The 24,923-nt window shown below is 44.9% G+C and overlaps 1 protein-coding gene across 4 annotated transcripts in view; it reads right to left on the minus strand.

Moving 5' to 3' along the window:
- Nucleotides 1–5,837, minus strand: part of HMGXB4 (HMG-box containing 4) — a 110,412-nt gene extending 104,575 nt beyond the window's left edge. For 2 of the 4 annotated variants that reach the window (XM_069231395.1, XM_069231394.1), the window contains exon 1: nucleotides 5,746–5,828. The gene's annotated coding sequence lies outside the window, so the exon portion shown is untranslated. Of the gene's footprint in view, nucleotides 1–5,745 lie in introns of all 4 variants that reach the window. The other 2 variants (XM_069231396.1, XM_069231397.1) reach the window with 2 other exon arrangements.
- Nucleotides 5,838–24,923: the final 19,086 nt, after the last annotated feature.

Here is a 24,923-nt window from a genome sequence, read left to right on the forward strand (position 1 = left end):
TATGCTGATGCCACTTCACAGGGCCGTGGGAGAAAGGGGGCAATAGGGAGTGGAGGGTTGAGGGACTAAGGGACTAACGGGGGAGGTTAAAAAGCCAGTCAGAGCTTTGGGGGAAACAAAGGACCAGCCAGGGGAGAGAGGGGAGGCATTGGGGGTGTGTGTGGGGGAGGGGGGCGGGAGGGGGTTTGCAGCAACACTTTGCCCTCGGTTCTATTATGGCCTTTCACCCGGCGTTCATAACATTTTCCCATATATGTGGATGTAACCTATAGGTAAAGGTCACAGTCCCCATAATTCTTAATGTTTCTTAACTACATACTAGATGACCTTTTTACCCGAGATCACCACTAACTGTAATACACTCTCCATGCTCTGGTGTCAACATTTCGTTTATGATGCTTCCATTAGGACATACTACCTCACTCCGGAGTACAACCTCAATGACATAAAAAGGCAATGTATCATATCATATGCACACCGTTCGACTATTTTAAAGAAATGCTCAAATAAAGGGAGCATTTCATGTGTTTTTCTATGCACCGATTTACAACATTCTGTGTATATATGTTCTGTGTGTCTAATTTAACGTGGACTGTAAACGAAAACTGGGTGAAAAAGATAATTAACAACAGTGGGAAAATAGAAAATTTGTTTTTTAAAGGCTTTGTCAGTGTTTTTTTTAAGATACTAATATTTAAGAAATGTTTTAAAGATATTCTAGCCATTAAAATCGCAAGTTGGAAACAGTAGATTCTAACAAATATATCTGAATATTTTATGAAGGAACGGCTGTTGAAGGCTTTGGATTACTTTTTCTGCCATCTTGCAATTCAAAATTGTCTTTGTTTAAACTTGTGAGTTTTGTGCTATAAAAAAAAAAAAAAATTCACACTGAAAAGAAGCCAGTGACCAGTGTTAAGCCATTAAAGAGTAGGTGGGATACACATATCCAGAGGAGGAAACAAGCATTTGCAATGCAATAGGTCTTTCGTTTTCTAGAATTAGAGCTATTAGCGTTTAAAATTCCAAACTGGAATTTCTTGCCACAAATTGAAAATAAAAAGTAAAACAGTTGCTTTAAGCTAGCCGATTCAAAGCGCCACAGCCGCCATGAGTTTGAGCACAAAGGAGAGACACAAAAGGAAAAAGAAGTTTGCTCTCAGTCGAAACATATGGGCAGATGTGCAATTATTCATGTAACAGGGTCGATGGTCAAAGCGGTAACAAAACTGCCACAAGGAAGGACTAACGTGAAGCATTCACCAATGATAAAGGATTTTTGAAAGCCAAGCCCAGGAACAAGTGATAGTGATGGGCGTGCGGTGGGTGTAGTTAAAAGCCCACAGCGATTACAACACGTTAGAGCGCATGCGTGCTCGACCTAAAAAGTACTCAAAAAAGAAAAAAACACATTTCAAAGGATCGTAGGCCTGCACACAGCCACCAATTTGTATTTTGAAATGGGCACTATTTACTAATATAGAGCTTGTAGGATTTGAGAATTAGCAATTTGTCACAAACACATGAAAAAAATTAACACTCTTAAAAGGTGCTACTGTGAGAAACTCTGAAGAAAAGAGAGGGAGAGAGAGGACATGCCAGTCAAGGGTGTACAATAACAAAACACTTTCAAACAGTAGGAATACAAAAATTGCAAGCTTCAAATCAAGTTTCAAGAAACTTGAGAACTGGAAAAAAAGAAAAAAGAAAAAAGAAAAAAGGCTTACGTCATATGACCTGTAGTTTAATGCATGGCCTCTTTAAAAGCCAAAGATGGTGGAGCTCCTGCTGTAGGAGCTACATGCATGGTTGGTTTGGGGCATGGTCTGTATGCAAGCAGTCTTAAATCCAATCCTACTATGCAAAGACAAAGATAGCATGGCCACTTTTGAAACAAGCATTTGCGAAGCCAATAGGTCTTGCCTATGCAAGAACTATTGACTTGGTCAATATATTTTAGCCATGCTGTACAGCATGGCTGAAAATTAGGAAAAGAAAGGGTTCTGATGAGGCCAGCTCAGGCCTGTCATAGTGCTGCAGCTAAAGGAAACAAGCATTTGCAATGTGTTTCACATTTGTGAGTGTTAGAGCTGTTGGCATTGTAAATGACAATGTCTTTTACCCTATTTGTTTTGGTTTGGAATATAGTGGATGTATTCCAGATGCCACAGAAAACCTCCCAAGCCTGTACCTGCAGAAGAGAGGACACAACAAGCCTGCCATCTTTGGAGTGTTTTTGCCTCATTCTAACAGACTGGATGTGATACCTTAGAGATGCAAGCCCATTTTTTTTTTTAGTGTTTTTACCTAAACTGTTATGGCACCCAAAAAGCCTCACCTTTGTGTCATTTAACCTGGAAAATGAGGGGGTCAATAGAGTTAGGAACAAAAAAAGGGAGCAGTCATATGTTTCTCTGTGTTAAACTTTTAAAGGAATTATTCCTCTACACTGGCGATACCAGTCTCACTTTTAAAAACATTGATGGTATACAAAGAAAATAAAAGAAGACACAGCTTAACTGCAAATGAATTATAGCAGTTTTGCTAAGAATAGCACCTGCTTTGCAGTGCTATGAAATTGCAGAACCTGGATTACCAAGCACTGTATGAAGAAAAAAAAAAAAAAGAAAAAAAAAAAAAAGAGTTTTTCCCAGACTGCCTCAACCCGCACCAGACAAAGAACCCCAGGTGAGAGAACCCAAGGGAAGAGGATGTGTTGTTAAGGCCAGAGCTCCAGACTTTGGAGCTAGGGAACACAGTGCGAGTCTCTGCGCCAGCTCAACATTCTGTGATTCTGGGTAAATCACTTAATCTCCCCCTTGCTACCAAAAATTGTGTTTTTGTGTAATGTAACCGGTGCTCATGTAAAGCGCTGTAATACCTTTGTATTGAATTCGCTCTGTATAAAACTGTAAATGAAATAAAAAGCTACATAAAATTGCAACAAAATAAAAAAAAAATATAATGACAGTCTTTTCATCTCCGACAGGTCGATGCAAATAAATTATAACAATTTTGTTAAGAATGGCACCTGCTTTGCAGCACTATGAAATGGCAGAACTTGTAGTACTAAGCACTATGTAAAAAAAAAAAAAAAAAAGTACATATTCCCAGACTGCCCCAACCTGCACCAGACAAAAAACCCTAGGGGAGAGGATGTAGCGTAAAGGCCAGAGCTGCCAACCTTCGAGCTGGGGAAAAAAGTATGAGTCTCGGAGCTGGCGAAAACAGTTTGAGTCTCGGCGCTGGCTCAACATCCTGCGATTCTGGGCAAATCTATTAATCTCCCCTTGCTACCAAAAATGTATGTGTTCTTGTGTATTGTAACCAGTGCTCATGTGAAGCATTGTAATACCTTTGTATTGAGTTCGCGCTACATAAAACTGCAAAAAAAAAAAAAAACTCAATAAATAAATAAAAAAAGACCCCGTAGACATCGCAAAGAAACAGCCGGAAACCAAGGAAGACGAAGAAACAACATGCCGCCATGAGCAAAGCGGCAAGGCAAAAGAAAAAATAGTGCACTGACAGAAGCTATCTGGTCGATTGTGCAATAATCTATGTAACAGGGTCAGTCTTCAAGGCAGTAACAAAACAACCTCAAGGCGGGACAAACAGCATTTACCAACAACGTCAAGGGATTTTTGAAAAGCAGGCCCAAAAATGAATGAAAGTGATGGGTGTTAGATAGGTGTGATTAAAGCCCACAGAATACATTACAACAGGACGAAAAGCAGCGCTTACGCGCTGCTATGCTTGACCTAAAAAAGTAGCACCAGTAGTAGATAGACACTGCGGAAGGAAGCAGTACTTGGTCCATGCTCCAAGGCAGGGACAAATACACACAGAGTAAAACTGTAACAACAAACTATTAAGCATTTTTCAGTTAAAGCACTTTTAATTGTGCGATGCCTGAGGCCGCCACGAATAAAGCCCTGAGTGATGACTCCTATACTGGCGACTAATTAAAGTAGTGGGGTATATTATTTTTCAAGATCATTGTTCACCAGCACGGTGCTCTAGAGCTTAGCATACAAATTATGCTTGTTCCTAGAAGCACTTTTAACTCCAAATTACCTGAGAATCACATACAGACATAAGGTGCCCTTGATTAAAGTATTTTATGATGTAAAATTTCAGTAGTGTGTGCCAAAAGCAGATGCTGAACTCGAAATTACTTCTGAAAAACCAGAAAGGGAGCTCCCTGCTCACACTCCAGCATACAGTCAGCCCCAGTGCATCACGGTAAATGCAGTACAAGTTAGTTTTTTATTCATAAAGTTAACTAAAGTTTTTCACCTTAGTAGGTGCAGCAAGTCCAGTAAATCTCTGGACACATGTTTCTGGGTAAGCCCTTCATCAGCAGAGAGCAGCTTTGTCTGTGGGGTTGCTGGAAATGCTGCCAAATGTCCTCTCAGGTTTGTGTACCACTCAAATTACTTCTGTTTGATGAAATACTGTGTTTTATCTCCTTTCATGATGCCTAACTTGAAATTCTCTGTTTTATGAAATACTGTATATTTTCCATCTTGTTACATACCATTGATGTCCTAAAAGGTAATTGCTAACTTGGACATAACAATTTTAATTAACTGAACATCAATAAAATTCAATTAAATATATATATATGTATATATATATATATTATTTTATGCTTAACTTATATAGGTCACTGCATAGTTTACAAAATAATTGTATCTATAAGTGCTTCACTATTTAAATATTGGAGACAAATATAAAATTGAAATAAATCATCCAATTAACAAAAAAAAAAATTAGCTTTATGTACAGCAACACTTGAAAGTCTAAGCTTCTAAATAATTATTCATACATGTAAATATTTGACTTTATAATACTTTATATCTCTTTATTTTCCATATACATATATTCCTTTTTGTGAAATTATGCATCTATATACGTTCCATTCTCTGACTCATTCCAAACCTCATTTTACTAGTAGGATCGCCCAAATAACACTTTCTAGACACTTCCCTTCTTTATCTTATACAGTACAACTAAGAGACTTAAACGTTCCCTACTCCAATTAACAACTTAAATTTCTCTATAATAATCCACCACTTTGGGTTGCAGAGTAGCATGCTACTCACCGAAAGGCGCTTCAACGCCTCGTCAGGGGTGGTGCGCGCTATAGAAATACAATTACGTTTATCAGTTACTTTCCACCAGAGTTTTCGCGGACAGCCAGTATTGTATTTTAATCATTGTGCAGTTTAAGTATCTTTGTATTTTTCTTTAATAAGAAAGTTATAAATTAAGTGGTAAACAATAATACCATTGTGGTAAAAATATCTGTCTAGCTAAAAAACATATATGTAAAATCGGGGACTGGGTTGTCATTGTTCTTTCGCGTATTACGGTGCTTGTCACGTTTGAGAACGACTATTTCCAGACTTCTAAAACATTTTTATGGGGCTTGTAGTTCTACCACAGTTCTCCTTCTCTGAACAGTATAAAAAAAATTGCAATTCCCCAGGGATGCACTGGAAAGTGGTAGAACTCGTCCACATTATGATTAGACTTTCGGGTCGTGGAATATATAGCACGATCACGGATCACTCTAAGCATGAACTGATTGCTAAAACTACAAGTCCCATAGTGCTTCAGTATCCTGCCTTCCCCAACGTCTGTCGCTCTCTTCACGCTTTTGGCCCCAAGGGGGCACAAGATGAGCCTGGGAACTATCTTAAAGTCTTCCCCTTCCTTCGCGCCAAGTCGGATGGGTACCTTCACTACTCGGTTCCACCGCCTCCTCTTCCCGCCATCACCGCCAAAGCGCCGGCTGCCATCTTGCCCGCACCGAGCCCCCTTGTCTGGCCACCCAATCGCTTCCATGCGTTACAAGCCTCGTCCTGTCATTGAACCGTTCACCAAATAGCAGAGCGAGGCTTGAAACGCATGGATGTGCGGCCTGCACACACCGCCTTTTAGGGACGAGTTGACAATATACAAAGCAAACTCAGCGCTAAATAAAAAGTTTCACATTTTGAGATTTTATATATAATTAGTTCACATTTTGCCGGGGGAGGGGTAATTTCTAGGATTTAGGGTTGCCACATTCTGCAGTGAATAAAATACCACTCATTTCTCAATATATATTGGATTCTGGAAGGAACAGAAACTGATACCTCAACAGTTTATGCAAAATCCTCTTTATTCTGTAATACAGCCTTTCCCTATCATTTAAATCCCTTTGGGAATAATCTAGACCGGATTCCATGTTTTTTAAATAGTTTTTTTATTTATAACTTTCTGTTTATATTTCAAAGGGAAAACACCGGATTTTAATCATTCTCCTGATTTTGTTTTTTGAACTGTCTCGGCATGAAATGGCAGCTCTACTAGCATTATTGAACATAACATTTGGTAGCAACATTTAAATAAATGTATTTCTGGTACAGGAATTATAAGAAACTGTATAATTATTGGGTGGTGAGAGAGAAGTTGACGACCCTCCTCAAGGAACAACTCAACACTTGCCAGGGTGACCCCTCAAAGTTACTACATTCCTCTGAGCTCAACTCCCCTGGTAGCTATGGCATAGAGCCACAGTTAACTTAGGCCAATGTATAGATTAATCATACAACACCAAAACAGTAATATAGTCAAAATGCAAAACTATAACAATGCCAAGCCAAATTAGAAAAAAATGAAGAAATGTTTAATGTACAAATGCATTAATTTTTTAAGTTTTATGAAGGAAGAGCCCCAAGAAGCACAGACCAGACCCACCAACTGGGTTCACCCTAGATAAAGATTATAACTTTAGACCTTTAAAGTCTAATCCACCAAAGCAGTACACTACTGAAGCACCCCCGCAAGATGGTAGGTGGCCTTGCTCAGCTTCATGTGGCAGCATTGTCCGCACCAGAAGGGACATTCATGCTGCCTATGTAAGCACCACCCAAGCACACTGACATCAATTTCTTTTTGTGAAGTATGTTTCTTTTCTTTCCACACCTGGCGCGCAGGGCCACGAATAACACTGACCACTAGTGTGGAAAACTAGGGCCCTGAAAGGGTAACAGTCCTTTCCTCAGAAATATGTTTTCATAGCAAGGAGGTTGGTGGGTCAGTAAGGAATAGTTGGCTAGAAAGAGTCTCTACCAGATAAGGCACTACCAAAGGTAAGTAACCTGTTCATCTGATAGAAACTTCTAGCCATTGATTTCTTACCTTAGAATAGATACCCAAGCAATACCATCTCCAGAGGTGGGTCTGCAGACCAATTTCACACAAGGAAGTCTTGCAGGCCCCAACGGGCTAGCTCCTTATATCGACATCCAAGACTGTACAGACAGAAGTGCTATGTGAACCTGTGCAAGGAGGCCCACGTTGCTGCCTGGCAGATACCTAGGACTGGAACTTCTGTGTTACCTCAGTGGTCGCAGCTTTCGCTGTGGCAGAATGAGCACACAAACCCTCAAGGGGTTTTCTCTTGGCCAGTGCGTAGCAGAATTGAATGTACAGCATGATCCATCTGGAGACAGTCTGATTCTGCACAGCCAGAACTTTCTTCACTCCAACATACCCCACAAAGAGCTGGTAATCCACCCGGAGCTCCTGTGTGCAGTCAAGGTAGAATGACAATGCTCTTTTTGGGTCCAGACAGTGGAGTCGCTCCTCTGCTTTGGACAGATGTGGAAGAGTGTAAAAAGTAGGCATGGTGATGGATTGGCCAATGTGAAATGGAGCGACCAATTTAGGAAGAGAGGAGGCCCTTGCGCATAGCACCAGTTTTGTCAGGATAGAGAAGAAATCTTAGATGATAAGACCTGAAGCTCACTAACCCTCCGGGCAGATGTTATCGCCATGAGGAAGGATGTCTCAATGATTTAGGATCCTCAGAGGGCAATTATGAAGTGGCTCAAAAGGAGAGCACATAAGAAAAGTCAAGACAAGATTCAAATCCCACTAGGCAAGATAAAGGATGGGGGGAAAGGGGAAACAGATAAACTTTTAAGAATCTATGTACACAGGGGATTCGAAGAAGGATGGCTGATTAGGCAACCACAGAAAAGCAGAAATAGCACATATAGCTCTTACGAGTGCCCTGTTGGGCAAGAGAAATAATAAAAACAAAAACTTGGGAAAGTGGGGGCAGAAAAGGGCTCACTATGTTTTTCTGAATACCATGGCACAAAGTTTTGCCAACAGCAGACATATACCATCTAAATGGAGGGATGCCTGGCTGCCAAGATAGCATGTCCGACTTCAGGAGAAAGGTCGAAAGCTGCCAACTGCCACCGCTCAATCACTATGCAAGAAGGCAAAGAGTTGACAGATTCAGGTAGAGGACCGATGGCCATGCTCAACAGCTCAGGATCCCAGACTTTCCGTGCCCAGTCGGGAGCAACAAGGATGACTTGAGCCTGGTCGTTCCTGATCATCTTGAGAACCCAGGGCAAGAGTGGTCTGAGCCTCCACTCCAGAAGAAGAGTCTCTGAGTGAGAGCCGCCTTGGAAACTCCAGGACACAGAACTGCTGAGATTGCTCATTTTTGGCAGTGGCAAACAGATCCAACCAGGCTCTCCCAACTGCCGAAAGAGATCTTGCATCACCTTCGGATGGAGATGCCATTTGTGATCCGCAAGGCATCCTTGGCTGAGTTTGTCAGCTCTGGCATTCGGAAAGTCTGCAAGGCATTGAACCACCATGGGTGTGCCTTCATGTTCCAGCCGTGTACAAAGACGCAGGGCCTCTTGAGAAAGGGTCCACGACCCCAGCCACCCTGTTTTTTGCAGTACCACATGGCAGTGGTGGTGTCTGAGAACACTTGCACTAGCCTTCCTTTGATGAGGGTAGGAAGGCTTTCAATGTCAATCAGATCTCCCGGAGCTCCAACAGGTGGATGTGGAGTCCGGATTCCACCCAAAATTAGAATCATCTGATCTAAGCCTCTCCCAGAAGGCCACCCCATACAGGAGTGATGCATCTCTCACTACTGTCAGATCTGGGTGGGGAAGGGACAGGGGTCTTCCACTGACTCACTCGCAGTTTGTTAACCATCACGGCAGATCTTTTGCAGTTCCCTCCGAGATTTGGACCATATCAGAGATTCCCCATATGCTGTGCCCACTAGAACTTCAGGTGCCACTGCAGAGTCTGCATATGTCAGCAGGGATGTGTCATCAGAAGGATTCAAGAGGCCATGAGTCCCAGCAGCCTCAGAGTCAGTCTCACCCAAACCCAGGATAGAGGTTCGAACATTGGTATCATAGCCTGAATATCCTGGACTTGCCATTCGGGAGGTTAAACCTGAAACTGCACTGTGTTCAGAATATCTCTGATGAAAGGGAGAATCTGAGGGGGATTCAGGTGTGACTTTGGCACGTTTATAGTGAACCCCAGTGATTGCTGGAGGTCTGAAGGTGGGAGATGACAGCCTGAGGCGAGTCCACCTGCAACAGCTGGTTGTCAAGATAGGGGAAGACTGGCACCTCTGATCTCCGTAGATGAGCTGCAACCACTGCTATCACCTTGATGAACACCGAGGGGCAATGGTAAGGCCAAAGGGAAGCACAGTGAACTGAAAGTGCTCGTGGCCAAACATGAACTACAGGTAACACCTGTGGCCTGGCAGGACAGGAATGTGGAAGTATGTGTTCTGCAAGTCCAACACTAACATCCGGTCTCCTGGGTCCAGGGCAAACAGGACCTGAACCAGGATGAGCAATTTGAACTTCCCCTTCTTGAGGAAGAAACTGAGGGCATAGGTCTCTCTGTGGCTCCCTTGGCCGAGAGATATTCAACTTCCTGGTAGAGAAGAGATAGGTGATCCTCGGTCAGCTGGTCGTAAGTTGGTGGAATGGGAGGAGGAGGACGATTTGCAAAACCCACCTGTCTGAAGTTATGGACCGCAACTGGGGCAGCTGATGACAAATCCGGCTGCCAACTGGGTGCCCATGATGGTACGAGGGCAAATCAGGAGGGTTTAGAGGCGGCGTTAGGAGGAGGGGTTGTGTACTGGCCCAACCACAGGCTGCGTAGCACATGAGGTCTGTGGGTACTGAGCCCTCAGCCATGTAGAAGCTGGGGAGCATATGCGCCACAATGGCTGGGTGGGTAAAGGCGCAGTTGGATGCTCCTGTTGCTACAAAAGGCAGATTGTGGGTGATGGGAGTTGGAGGGGAGTAGGCATAGAAAGGCCCAAGGACCTGGGCGTAGCCCTACTGTCCTTAAAGCACACCTGTGCTAAATCTGCCTTGTCTCCAAAGAGATAGGAACCATCAAACAGCATGTCCACCAGAGATGATTGGACATCCTCAGAGAGTCCCAACCAGGTGTGAAGCTATAAGGCCACTGTCGACTAAACTGCTCTGCCTAGTCAGTGGTGTCCAGTCCACATTTTATTGTGAACTTTGCTGCATCTGTCCCATCTTCAACAGCCTGGTAAAGAATGTCCAAGCCCTTCTCCAGGACCAATGGCAGCACCTGCGCAACCATATCCCACAGTGCATGGGAATAGTATCTCAAACGGCATGTGGTGTTCACAGACTGCAGTGCCAGAGAGGATGAAAACATCTTCTTCCCTATCCTGGGGTGCAGTAGGGAATGCATCAGCATTTACATAGGATGTAACGGTTTGGACCACCAAGCTCTCTGGGGTAGGGTGTTGGGTGAGAAAGTATCTGTCCCCTGGAGCGGGGAAGTGGCAGCAGGCAATCTTCCTAGTCACAGGAGACCCTGTGCTAGGCTTGGACCAGGTCCCAAATAGGATTTCCGTGAAGGCCTCGTCGAACAGGAATAGCAGTTCTGAGGAGGTCACTCCTGGTTGCAGCACCTCTGTCAAGATATAAAGTCTTGACTGCCACTGAAGGCAACCGAAGGCCAAGGACCTCAACAGCCTACCATACCACCTTCCTCCTCTGTAACCATACTATGGGGAGAAAGCATGGCAGTATTAGGAGTAGTGTCCAGTCTACTGATCTCACCCAAATCCTCATACCAGTCCATGTTGGCATCATTAGGCTTGTAATCTTCACAGTCCGTAACCCCTTCCAATCCGCCCTGAGTTGTAGCCCATAGGGATAGGGCTCAGGCTCCTGCCTGGGAGGCATGGCTACAGTAGGAGCCGTAGATGGAGTCAGTCGACGCCCTTCCGGCTCCGTATCATAGTGAGGGTGGAGGGTTGGGGCAGTGCCGCTGGGAGAGTTGACGTCAGGACTAATGCTGAGGAAGGTCAACATGGTCGGATCCATGGGGCCCTTCTGGTGTTGAGGCCGGAGCCGTTGGCACGGAACCAGAAGGGGTCACTCCTGAACCCACTGGGACCAAAGGGGCATCAGAGGGAATGGGCTGCTCAAATATGCGGTGCGTGGCGTCAAAGAACTCCTAGAGTTTGGCGGGTTCGCTCCAGTTCCCGGAAACTCTGGGAGAGGCAAAGATGGCCCAGGTGCTGGGTCTCCCGCAGAGCCATGCCTGGACAAATGATGCTCCCTCGTCAGCTGATGGACGAGGTGAAGTCCAAAACCTCTGTAACTTCTTTTTGTGGTGGTGGGACTTACACGAGTGACTGGACGACTTCAAGAGCGACGAAGATCTAGGGCTCCGCAACTACTCCCAGGACCTTCCTCTTAACAGGGATCTAGAACGTGGTCAAGCCGCCAGGAGCTTGTGCGGTTTCTCCCTCAAGGCCTTCAGGTTAATGGCATGACAATCGGCTCAAGTCCTTAGGTCTTGGTCACGCTCGAGACACCGGAGACAAACAAGGTGTGTAGGTCCATCACCAACATTGATCGGTGACAGGTGTCGCAAGGCATGAAGCCATGCTTTCTCAATGACATCTTGCCACACCAGGAGGAAAAACCTCAAAAAGATGATGACAAAACCTTTAAAAAAGTTAGTCAAAAATTACTAGGGGTAGCTCCTCTCCGGATTTGCGCTGACTGGCATGCAAAGAAAAGAACTAACATCTGCACCCCTGGTTGGTGTCTATATAGGCACTGCGAGTGTCACTTCTTGCACGAACAACATCATGTGGGGCCGAACAATGTCACCTACTGGTGTGTAGGGGTACTGCTCACGAAAAAATGTACGGATCCAGTCGGACACCTGGGGATAATTCTAAGGTAAGGAATCTGTGACTAGAAGTCTCTTTCAGATTTTTCTGTAACTGCAGTGTCGCCACCCTTTGAATATTCCCAGACTCGATTTAGAAACTTTTTCAGCAGTGCCTCTGTGTGGCTCTGCACTGACGCCGTTCTACTTCAGAAATGACAGATGGAGCCTATATAGGACCCACTCCTGCATGCTAACGTCAGCTGCATTCGAGGCTATCCACGACCCAGACGCATAGTCCCAATCGCAAATTGGTTGTAACCAGTGTGCAGATTTCTAGACTTGGCATCTTATTAATCAACAGTCCAATGCACAGAACAAGGAGGATGAGAAGGTTAGTGAGGAATCTGTGGTAGGATAGAGTCTTTACCAGAAAGATTCTTACCATAGGCAAGTAACTTGTTCTTCTTACAGAGACTTCTAGCTGCAGATTCTACACCTTTGAATAGATACTAAACAGTAGTAATTTGGAGGTGGGTCTGTAAATGGACTCAATTCAAAAAGTCCTGTAGGACAGAGTGGGCAAAATGCCCCTCTCAGTGAACATGGCTATCAGGACAGTAGTGCTTCATGAACGTATGGAGTAATAACTACATAGCTGCTGTTGGATGTTCAGGGTAGGAACTTGGGATGCCAATGCAGGGGTAGCAGCTTTGGCTCTGGTGCAATGAGCTTGCAGCATTCATGAGGCTGCTTTTAGGTTGATGCGTAGCAGATCTTTGAGCAAAGCACAATTCAGTGTAAGATGGTCTTTTTCTGCACAGCCTTGCCCTTTTTTACTCCAGCAAAGAACTGATCATCAACCTGGAGGTTCTCTGGTATGATCGATATAAAAGCTTGGTGCTCTTTCAGGGCCTACGTGATGGAGACTTTCCTACTTCTTAAAGGGGTGAGGAAGAGCAAAGAACACCTATAAGGTGATATTTTAACCAACGTGGAACAGCGTCACAATTTTAGACAAGAAGGATGCTCACATCCGTGGAACCAGTTTGTCTGGGAAGAAAGGGTTCTACTGTGGGTTTACAAAGATAGCTTGAAACTCACGTGCTGCACTGATGTTATAGCGATGAGTAACAACGTCTTGAGGGTGAGAAGATGTAAAGGACAGCTGTTAAGCAGCTCAAAGGGAGTACATATTAAATATGTAAGGACCATTTAAGATGTCACTGAAATATGACAAAAGGAGAGGGAAGAAACATCTCATGGGCCAGTGGTGCCCAATCTTCTGACTTCTGTGGACCCCCACTTTATTATTACTGGAACCCAGGGATCCCTACTGAATCATTATTGGAATCTGGGGACGCCCCCACTGAGCCTTTACTGAAAGCTGGGGACCTAATGTGTTGTTATTATTTAATTTTCTAAGCAGTCACATGTCGCGTAGGCTCTCATTGTTCTAATGAAACCACTGGATTTCGAGTGGTAGACTGAATCTAACCCACTACAGGTGACACCCGTCGCTCCAATCCAGGTTCCGCTCCGGCGAACTAGCAGTGCCTCAAGGGCATGGATGATTGGGCAGCCGAGCGCATGACATAACTGGTTACTCAGGAAAGCCGTGGTCACTCAGGTCTCATCTGTTTTTCTCAGTTACATTAGTCTGACATACACAATGACAAACAGAGGCAGTATATATTTCAATAATGCTTTAATAAAGCAACTGCATCTTAGATAGTAAAGCGTGGACTGCAATACCCAGGACGATACAGCATGACAAGATTAAAATTGTGACAAGGAGAGTAAAACATGAAAATAATGCTACCATATTGTCACTAGAGTCAACAGACTAATTCCTACCTATGCTACGATAGAGCACAGCATGTTAAGCTCTAATTCTGCCCTTCAGGTTCCCCTGGGAAGACATCATCCCCCATACCTGAGCAAAGGCCTGAAGTCTGCAAAACAGCTGTAGCGAAACATTCGGCAATCAGCATACAGTTGTGGTTCTCTGGTTGGAATCTCCCTCGAAGATCTTCTGGGACACGAGATAACTTGGGTTACCGAATCCCAGAGCATGGGAATAGCGGCCCAGCAGGAAACAGGCATTGCCTGACCAGACGGACAGACTACTGGAAGAAAATACCCTCTTTCCCTAAGGTCGCCACACTCTTGAACTCCCTATTGAAGGGAGTAGTCAGGAAAGTATATGGGTGTGTTCCGCTAGTTTAAGCTTGCACCACAAAGCTCTCAGGGCAGGGGTGCTGAGACATCAAGGCAGGATCACCAGGGGCAGGACTGTATCACATCACAATCTAGTGATTCACTAGAGGGCCACAGCAAGGTTTGGCCAGGCACCCAGGAGGTATCACAGAGTGTCTCGTTGAAAGGTATTGGGACTCATTAGAGGTCTGAGGAGAGACAAGGCCAGAATCCGGAGAGGTGTCAAACCCACTGTCAACTTGGAGGTCTTTATACTATTTTTTTAGTTGTAGGCATTTCCTGCATCATAGTCAATATCAAAATCTATCTGAACCAAATAATGCAATTTATGAGATCTGCATTGTGGAGGTGGGATGTTAAGCAGGTCAAGTCTGATTCAACAGAAACCGAGCGTAGCCTTGTTAGAGGTCAGAACAGCACTGACAAAGTTGGAGAGCACAGTAGGTATCTCATCCTCTGGTGCTGGAGGAGTCTGTATCAGTGTAGATGCTCCAGAAACCGGTGTGGATCTAGAGTTGGTACAAGGTCAGGAGGAGGCCCACTGAAGGGTTTGGAGGGTCCAACTGGTGCCAAAGGATATGCTGGTGGCATCCCAGATGGAGAGCCTCTCTGCTCCTTGGGGCTCTCAGGCATTCCAGAGGTGGTTGAATGAAAGTAAAGAGTCAAAATGGCCTTCTGGAACTCTTGCTTCTGCCTCTGTGTCGTAAACAGCCCGAGAAACTCAGGTTGTGCGGGATGGGCTCTGATGGTGACCAACTTTGGGAGCGAGATGGCGAGGCATGGTGACACCCTCAGCCTTCTCAGGAGTATGGGAGTGGCAGCAAGGAGTTGACTCCCACTTGATATTTTTTATTTTTTCATCAAATTACATGAAGATTTAGAGTACAACAAAGATGGACCCCGGGATTGACTCCTGTTACTTCTGGATCAGTCTCGATGTGGAGTCTACTGCTGCTTGTAGGCAGAGAATTTTGCCTTGCAGTCCCTTATGCCCTTCATGTTTATCTATGTGCCGTTTCTGTAGCCTTAAAGATTTGTCTCTCGACCCCAGGCAAACCTAACAAGGATCTGTCAGACATCAGTTTGCGACTGTCCTTACAAGGCTGACGTTTTGGAAAGTGACATTTACATTGCATACTGAAACATTTTGAGGTAAAAGGGGTCTCAAAGAGATGAGCAGTAGATCCGGATCCGTGCAAAGAAAGGAACTGACGTATGCATGCAGAAATGTCACCTATATAGGATCTGCACATCATTTCTGGAGCAGAATGGCATTAGTGTGGAGCCACACAGCACCACCTACCAGCGAGCTGAGGTGCTGCTGAAAAACTTACAGATCCAGTCTGGCATCTGGGTTATATTCAAAAGGTGCAGAATCATCGGCAGTTAGGAGTCTTAATCAGAAAAAAGGGGTTATTTTGACAAGTCGAATTACAGTGCCATAGTCAGGCTATACTGGTAGGACTGAACCCATGTATTCTCTATCACTATAGTGGATGGCACCATAGGTGCTACTGTCCACTGATGCCATGTAACTTCCAAGATTTACGTAAATATGGTACCAAATACTAGGGACATATAGGAAAGTTATTTATACCAGTTAGAAATACGGTAATCTGACCATGTTTAAAAGGGGAGCAAAGGCACTTTACCACTGTTAGCAGGGGTTGAGTGCAGAAAGTGCTAAAGCTAGCAGAAATGCAGGGTTCAGCAGAAGGAGAAAAATACCGGGTGACCAAGCAGAGCAGGCGGATTTCCTACAGAATGTTCCAGTATCACATTTCTAATCATAGAAGCCAGACCTTTTAAGCAGCAGATCAAAAAGGGAACACAGTAGCAACACTTCAGTTAATATTAACCAGTCCAATCGTAAGTCAGTGGATCGGTCAGGTCAGGCTTCAGGTGTTGGACTTTGTCTCACCATGCACTGTCCCTTTGGGGCAATTCCGCTCTTTTTGTTTGTGGTGGGAATCCCACTTAAAGGCACAAATAATACTTTTGCTCCCATAATTTTAGAATAAAAGGTTAAAATATACTTGCGTACACCCTTCTGCCGTCCAAAAAAAAAGAGATGTGTATGATAAATAGCAGTTGTGGTGGAAATATTGCTCGGTCCACCATCTTATTGCCTCATGTCAACAGGCATTGTGAGCCTAGTTCTGGGTCTTTCCTGTCACGAATCATTGTTATCAGATGCATTAATCGAAAAAAAGGCTGTAAATGCAAGAATGCACAGATTTGATTTGATTTTTCAGAAAAGCCCAGGCCTGGATACAGAACTCCACACCTCACCTGCACCCTGTTGAATCTCCATAGAGTGACGTCAGGTGCTTGTGGCTGGTGATCCCTGCAGTGTTCAAGTGCTGCTTGTGTCACCACACAAATGAAGAAAACAGATATACCCAGTGCAAGCCACAGTCAGCAAACTTAACTTTTCAGATATGAAACCAATAACTGGGACAGCAATGATGTTTCACCTTCAGTGTAGTGCATGGACAGCACTACATACCACCCCAAACTGTGAGAGGGGTATACCAACATGAGCACAAAAAAAGAAGAAAAAAAAGCTCAGCAGGAGCCTAGACCTTAGTTCCGCGTGTAGTCACAATACTTTGAAAAAGCATAGGGTGAAATCTCAGTTTGTACCTATCTGGCTTGAAAGATTAGAGCTAGATGTTAGAGAGGGGCCTAAAGACTGACATGCACCCTGTCCATACATGCCACTGTAGATTTCAATAGTTCCCTTAGTAGCTTGATGAGAGAGGTGAAGTTCCAGGTGAACTGGCTACACTAGATGACCATGCCAAGAATCTGCAGATTTCTGATACCAATGGAGCAGCAGACTTGATTTATTTAGCTACTTTTCTCTGCAGGTGGTGTGGCACCTAACTAAAATAAGAAGATATCAACACTAGGTCTGAAAAAAATCACATCTCTTCTGTTTTGGAGCAAAGCCTCAGTCTGGGAGGTATTGCAGGACAGCCCTCAAACAGGAGTTCTGTTACCCAATGGTCTTAGCAGGAATAATGGTATCTCTAGTGTAAGGAAATGCCTCCTTGGCATGGTTACCCCCTGACTTTTTGCCTTTGCTGATGCCAAGTTATGATTTGAAAGTGTGCTGAGGCCTGCTAACCAGGCCCCAGCACCAGTGTTCTTTCCCTAAAACTGTACCTTTGTCTCCACAACTGGCACACCCTGGCATCCAGGTAAGTCCCTTGTAACTGGTACCCCTGGTACCAAGGGCCCTGATGCTAGGGAATGTCTCTAACGGCTGCAGCATGTCTCATGCAACCCTGGGGACCCCTCACTCAGCACAGACACACTGCTTGCCAGATTGTGTGTGCTGGTGGGGAGAAAACAACTAAGTTGACATGGCACTCCCCTAAGGGTGCCATGCCAACCTCACACTGCCCATGGCATAGATAAGTCACCCCTCTAGCAGGCCTTACAGCCCTAAGGCAGGGTGCACTATACAATAGGTGAGGGCATAAGTGCATGAGCACTATGCCCCTGCAGTGTCTAAGCAAAACGTTAGACATTGTAAGTGCAGGGTAGCCATAAGAGTATATGGTCTGGGATTCTGTCCACAGCACCATAATGGCTACACTGAAAACTGGGAAGATTGGTATCAAACTTCACAGCACAATAAATGCACACTGATGCCAGTGTACATTCTATTGTGAAATACACCCCAGAGGGCATCTTAGAGATGCCCCCTGAAAACATACCTGACTTCCAGTGTGAGCTGACTAGTTTTACCAGCCTGCCACACACCAGACATGTTGCTGGCCACATGGGGAGAGTGCCTTTGTCACTCTGTGGCCAAGAACAAAGCCTGTACTGGGTGGAGGCGCTTCTCACCTCCCCCTGCAGGAACTGTAACACCTGGCGGTGAGCCTCAAAGGCTCACCCCTTTGTTACAGCACCACAGGGCATCCCAGCTAGTGGAGATGCCCGCCCCCTCTGGCCACGGCCCCACTTTTGGCGGCAAGGCTGGAGGAGATAATGAGAAAAACAAGGAGGAGTCACTGGCCAGTCAGGACAACCCCTAAGGTGTCCTGAGCTGAGGTGACTCTGACTTTTAGAAATCCTCCATCTTGCAGATTGAGGATTCCTCCAATAGGATTAGGGATGTGCCTCCCTCCCCCCAGGGAGGAGGCACAAAGAGGGTGTAGCCACCCTCAGGGCTAGTAGCCATTGGGTACTAACCCCCCAGACCTAAACACCCCCCTAAATTGAGTATTTAGGGGCTCCCAGAACCGAGGAAGACAGATTCCTGCAACCTAAGACGAAGAAGGACTGCTGACCTGAAGCCCTGCAGAGAAGACGGAGACACCAACTGCTTTGGCCCCAGCCCTACCGGCCTGTCTCCCCACTTCAAGAGAAACTGCGACGCGCTCCCCAGGGTCCAGCGACCTCTGAAGCCTCAGAGGACTACCCTGCATCTAAAAGGACCAAGAACAGCGGCCCTGTTCCAAAGAAACTGCAACTTTGCAACAAAGAAGCAACTTTTAAAGACAACACGTTTCCCGCCGGAAGCGTGAGACTTTCCACTCTGCACCAGACGCCCCCGGCTCGACCTGCGGAAAAACAACACTACAGGGAGGACTCCCCGGCGACTGCGACCCTGTGAGTAGCCAGAGTTGGCCCCCCTGAGCCCCCCCAGCGACGCCTGCAGAGGGAATCCAGAGGCTCCCCCTGACTGCGACTGCCTGCTTCCAAGAACCTGACGCCTGGTAAAGACACTGTACCCGCAGCCCCCAGGACCTGAAGGATCTGACCTCCAGTGCAGGAGCGACCCCCAGGTGGCCCTCTCCCTTGCCCAGGTGGTGGCTACCCCGAGGAACCCCCCCCCCCCCCCCCTTGCCTGCCAGCTGCGCTGAAGAGACCCCTGGGTCTCCCAATAAAACCTATTGCAAACCCGACGCCTGTTTGCACTCTGCACCCGGCCTCCCCCGTGCCGCTGAGGGTGTACTTTCTGTGCTGACTTGTGTCCCCCCCCGGTGCCCTACAAAACCCCACTGGTCTGCCCTCCGAAGTCGCGGGTACTTACCTGCTGGCAGACTGGAACCGGGGCACCCCCTCCTCCATTGAAGACCATTTGTGTTTTGGGCACCACTTTGACCTCTGCACCTGACCAGCCCTGAGCTGCTGGTGTTGTAACTTTGGGGTTGCCCTGAACCCCCAACGGTGGGCTACCTTGGACCCAACTTTGAACCCTGTAGGTGGTTTACTTACCTGCAAAACTAATACTTACCTCCCCCAGGAACTGTTGAAATTTGCACTGTCTAGTTTTAAAATAGTTTATTGCCATTTTTGCTAAAACTGTACATGCTATTTTTCTGATTCAAAGTTACTATGATACCTGAGTGAAATACCTTTCATTTAAAGTATTGATTGTAAATCTTGAACCTGTGGTTCTTCAAATAAACTAAGAAAATATATTTTTCTATATAAAAACATATTGGCCTGGAATTGTCTTTGAGTGTGTGTTCCTCATTTATTGCCTATGTGTGTACAACAAATGCTTAACACTACCCTCTGATAAGCCTACTGCTCGACCACACTACCACAAAATAGAGCATTAGAAATATCTATTTTTGCCACTATCTTACCTCTAAGGGGAACCCTTGGACTCTGTGCACACTATTTCTTACTTTGAAATAGTATATACAGAGACAACTTCCTACATCCAGCATAGATGACTCTGATACGGTTTAGAAAAAACATCAGTGGTGCTGGAGAATGTCAACTCAGGGTCAAATAGCAACTGATGATAATCTGAGCTGAGGTCCATTTTCAAGAACTAGCAGGCTCCACTGACATTTCAGAGCAGACTGTTGACTGGAGGTGTTAGGTGACATTCACACTTATTAGCAGTGTTAGGTAGGCACTGGTCCATACAGATACAAACTTCATCTGGTTGCTTGGGCTTATGAGCCACCACAATTGGGGAGGCCCTCAGAGTGAGTATTTTCACCTTTTCCATGATTACATTTTAGAGTTGGGTCTGTTCAGCTTCTGTCTTAGGATGCATGTGGATTGTGATCCTTTGATCACGGGGCTATGCAGGAAACACTGTGGTCAAACGTGAGTTCCCACCATTTTGTCTTTAGATCACCCTAAGGTCACTCTATCTGACACTTGGACCAAAAGGGTTAAGACGGACATACTCAGAAGGGTGACAACTGTTCAAGGAATCAGACTTCATAATAAACATTTTGGTGTGAACAATGTGATCTTTTGAGTAATACGAATAATACTCAGTATTGTAGGGGTGCAATGTTCCCAAATGTGAATACAAACTATGGATCGTAGTGTATGTGGGGCACTTTAAGACTGAGTGTAACCACCACCACCAGTGCTGCAGGAAGACCTCTTGATAGTAGGATGGGTGATTGGGTGATTTGACTGACAGATTCAGTCTTTACTGTAAGGCCTTTGATTGAGGCTTCAATGTGTGAAGAGTAGGAATGAAAGAGTTTGAGAGTTTGTTGGGGTGCAACATATCCAGTTTCCTTAAGATGAGGTGTCTTAGTTTGGTCTGTGCAGACTGTTGGAGGATTGGCACATCATGTTGTGTAAAAATAATTGCCTGGTCTTGGAGGAGTGAATGAAAGTCGTTAATCGACTCAGTGTCTTGACATAGCAGGAAGCGTTCATCTGGGAGGGCAATTGGAACAAGTTGGTTGTTTAGAGCAGTGATTGCGATGTCATACAAAGGGGGCCAGTTACTGGTAACGTTTGTGATACTAGGAAAGCTGCTTGCTCTGATAGATTAGAGAACACCAACCTCGTTTCCTCTCTTGAAACACAACAGAGAAAAAAGTTCCAGGAGTGCTGTCCACGTGCGATTTCGGAGCTTGAGATGATGGCACGCTAATGATTTCAAAGCGGTTAACAGCATGTGTGCCTGCCACAGTTCAATGGCATTGCTTGGTGGTCAGGAACGTATAGGTGGTGTCTTGGAGCAGCCTTACATTTACTGGGTAATCTCATGCGTGCTAAGCCAGACACCTTGACTTTCTGTGTGTAATATTCCACTTTCTGAACAACATCCAGGCTATGATCTATGGGGGGCAGGCAGGGGGCAGATGCTGCCCCACCATCCCTTGTTCACCGAAGAACATTTGGAGCTCCCTAGGCATCCAGCGTGGCGCCTTCCAGCTGGAGGAGGCCAGGGCACCCTGGCAGCGAGGCTTGAGGGAAACCTGCAGAAGGCCACAATGGCAGAGAATCTTTTTTCACTGACAAACTCACACCCTAGCAGAAGCAGAGAAGAGCGTATCACAGGTGATTCACTGAGATGCCTGTAATTTGGCATTAGTGCCGTGTTCTTGAGTGGGGGCTTGTGTCGCAGTGCGAATGAAGTACACAAATACAGACGTTAGTTCAATCTTCATGCATCAACAGCAAGGAACACACAGCAAAGTCTTTTATACAACAAATGTAACATGTAGAAGAAACTAACTACAGGGACACTGCTGGGATGGGCTGCACTGTCAGTGTGACACATGCTCAACAGTACAATCCCACTCAAGTCAGTGAAGGCGAATATGTCACCTGAAAAAGTGCGTAATGTTTGCAGGGCATGTGAACCCAATGATGTTTATGTGAAGTACGTCTTGTATATGGGAATATTATTCCCAGGCAGGCAACTGGCGAACAAATGTGGGCAGGTTGACAAGACGGATGGCCTTCTATGGTAACCCTGAACCAGAGCTCTAATCAAACTTCAGCATTTGACCAACAACAAAAAAATGGGATTCTAAGCAAATCGTGATTTCTACAAATCTTGAATTCTTAATCTATGTGAAAAGAAAACAAAGCAATGGAGCAATGGTATTATTGTTAGGATACCCCTTGCCTCTATAAGATGGGCTACCACACACCAACAATATTTGGCTGTATGAGGAAATATACAGCAGTCCCATAACTGGGTAGGCACGGTACTGGGACCACAGCGTGTGAACATACCAAAGCATATTTGTACAACAGCATGGGCCCTGCACTTCGGCTGCACCTGGCAACAAGCAATAGACTCAACAACCCAAGGCTGGCCATGCAAGGATATTTTATTGACACACATGTTGCGTTATGAAGCAATATTATGACACCATAGCACTTAATTATTTAGGTCCATTTTTGTACGGAGCTGGACTAAAATAACTTTCTATTATTGATGGTGTCATCGTTGTGCATGTTTTATAGGAAGCCTGCTCAGTGTTTCGTTTCAAAACAGTTAGTGTGAAATAGAAATAGCACATTAGCAGCCCCATCCAGACAGCAATGTTAAATTCACTCTTAGCCTTTATGCAACATGCCCAGATAGAAGCTATGGAAGGCAACTGTCCCCGACTGTCCCACCATTTGTGCAATGACGTGTTTAATACAATGGCTTCAGCTTTTAACGACCACTTCATTTCCAGGTAAAAGCAAAATACGATTGCTTTGTACTATGTCGGGCCTAGGATACATCTATCAGTACCACGGGAGCTGATAAGCATATACGTACGTCAAACCTGATTAGGTTTATACAGGTTTTCCAGGACTATCAGTGAGCAAAGGTGTGCCCACTGATATTAAGAAAACCAAGAATATTACCATCTTGCATTAGAGCTCCAAGCATGGGCGGTAAAGAATGAGAAATTTAAAAATAACTTAAAGAAATTACTTCAGAAGTACTTCCCAACTGTCCAAACAATTGAAAAAAAGATTGAAAATCGAGACTTTGCCTTAAAAAAAAAAAATATAAAAAAAGTATAGAGGATTTTATGTGTCCTATTTTTTCGAGGACCAGTTCATCGCCGTTCCAAGATCTCAATAAATTAGCGAATGGGTGGTCTTTTGCGAAGAGAAAGCCAACCCTGTCTGGCATGCGAGAGGTGAGCAGACCACAGGGCATTCTCATGCTAAAGAAGAGCACATGGAGTCATGCTTTGCAGGGATCTCTTACGCGTAGTGTGTATTAAACCCCATTCCTTCTTGTACAGCGCTCCTTAGCTTTGTAACTGGCATTGGTCTGCAAAAAAATCAAAAAACAAAAAAAAACACGCCAAGGCAACAAAGACCAACAAGAGGGGCCTCATTTTATAATGTTTGAGACATTTGTTTTTGCAACAATTTTGGATGCAGTTGACTTAGAGGCGGGTTTCGAGCAAATACACCAGCGATGCTGGCCTCAGCAGAGGAGCAGGCACTTCTTAGCATGACACCAATACTGATGTGTCTGTGCTGAAGCAGTTAGCGGTGTGCACAGGCCCGGCAACTCCCCTCCCAACTGTGAGTTGCCTATTTAGGAAAAACGAATGGTTGTGGCTTCCAGTATCTTTTGGGGCTTTTTTTGAGTGAACATTATCAAATGTATAAGTTGTTATTCTGTAGGCAGTACTTTTCATGGAATGTCTAAGTATAAACGAAGCCAGTTAAAACCGAGGAATTCGGTTTAGAGAACTTGAACGCCATACTTAAGTTGGTGACACATTTATAGGCTGTCAATAAGAATGTTATTATGGGCAAATGTGACTTTTGTGTTATAGTTTTTTGTGTGCGGGGCAGCACTCCATTACCTATTTGTGCAGTTGTAATAGCAATTGGAGTTGTCCTTGATAATTAGACAAATACCTTTGAGCCTGGCTCTTAGTGCATCAACAGCTGTGTGATTTACAGCTTGGCAACAAGTCAACAACTTGGCATGGACAAAGAAGGTATGTGGTTTCTCTGTCACTGCATCTCTTTCCATGAATTGCTATTAATGTTTTCTTCCAGCCTGTGGAAACCACTTGTCTGAAAGGCTGGCACAACTGTCACCCGCCTGTGTGTGTTCATTCTCACTGGACTGTGTAGCAGCTCAGCAATATCAGCATCCCTTTCTGACATCCCTAGACAGTCAAGTGCATCTTTTTTTCCTTTCTTCTCGCTCTCCCATTCTAGAACGTGCTTATTGAAAGTTTCAGATGTCTACGACACATTTCTCCCAACAACTTGACATGGACAAGTTACCCAACTTCAAAACACTGGTAGGTTCAGCTAGTTCACTGGAACAAAATAGTCCGTTTCTCTCAGCATTTCTTCTCTTCATAAACTATGAACTGCAAAGTCGTACTGAGTCTTGTGTTGTGTTCCTAGTCTAGAAAAATCCCAGTTTGCATCAGAGGAAGAAACACATGCTTTATTGCAGATCACAGTGATAACATCTGGAGGAAGCTTAAAAACATAAATAGGGTCAGGTTTAACTGGCAACGTGTAATGTTGTCAGTAGTTAAAATTTTGCACTGTTGACAATCAATACGAGTTGCAAATGGTGGACAAAGCAAAACATGTAGGGAAAATGACAATCATAGGACTTTGGCTAGCTATCCTGGGAGAGGTAATTGGGAGTCTAATTGGTAATCTTCCAGGAACCAATATTAGTCCAGCTGATCCCTGACACTGCTACAAAGGTAGCAAAATGGTAGCCAGTAGGATCCCAGGTGTGTTGGAACACCTGTGCTTCAGGTTGAACGAGCCCACTATCCCACCACAGGATTATTCTTTCATCATCACTAATTAGACTATGCCCACCAGTAAGTAACTTCATAGAGGACAGGCAACATACACATTTCCCCACTCCCTACTTGGTATTTACTTTGAAACAGACTGAGGGCTGCATAAGCGGTATGCAAGTAAAAAACAGTCACAAAAAT

This window comes from Pleurodeles waltl, chromosome 4_2, assembly GCF_031143425.1.
Source record: "Pleurodeles waltl isolate 20211129_DDA chromosome 4_2, aPleWal1.hap1.20221129, whole genome shotgun sequence".
Classification (NCBI taxonomy): Eukaryota; Metazoa; Chordata; class Amphibia; order Caudata; family Salamandridae; genus Pleurodeles; species Pleurodeles waltl.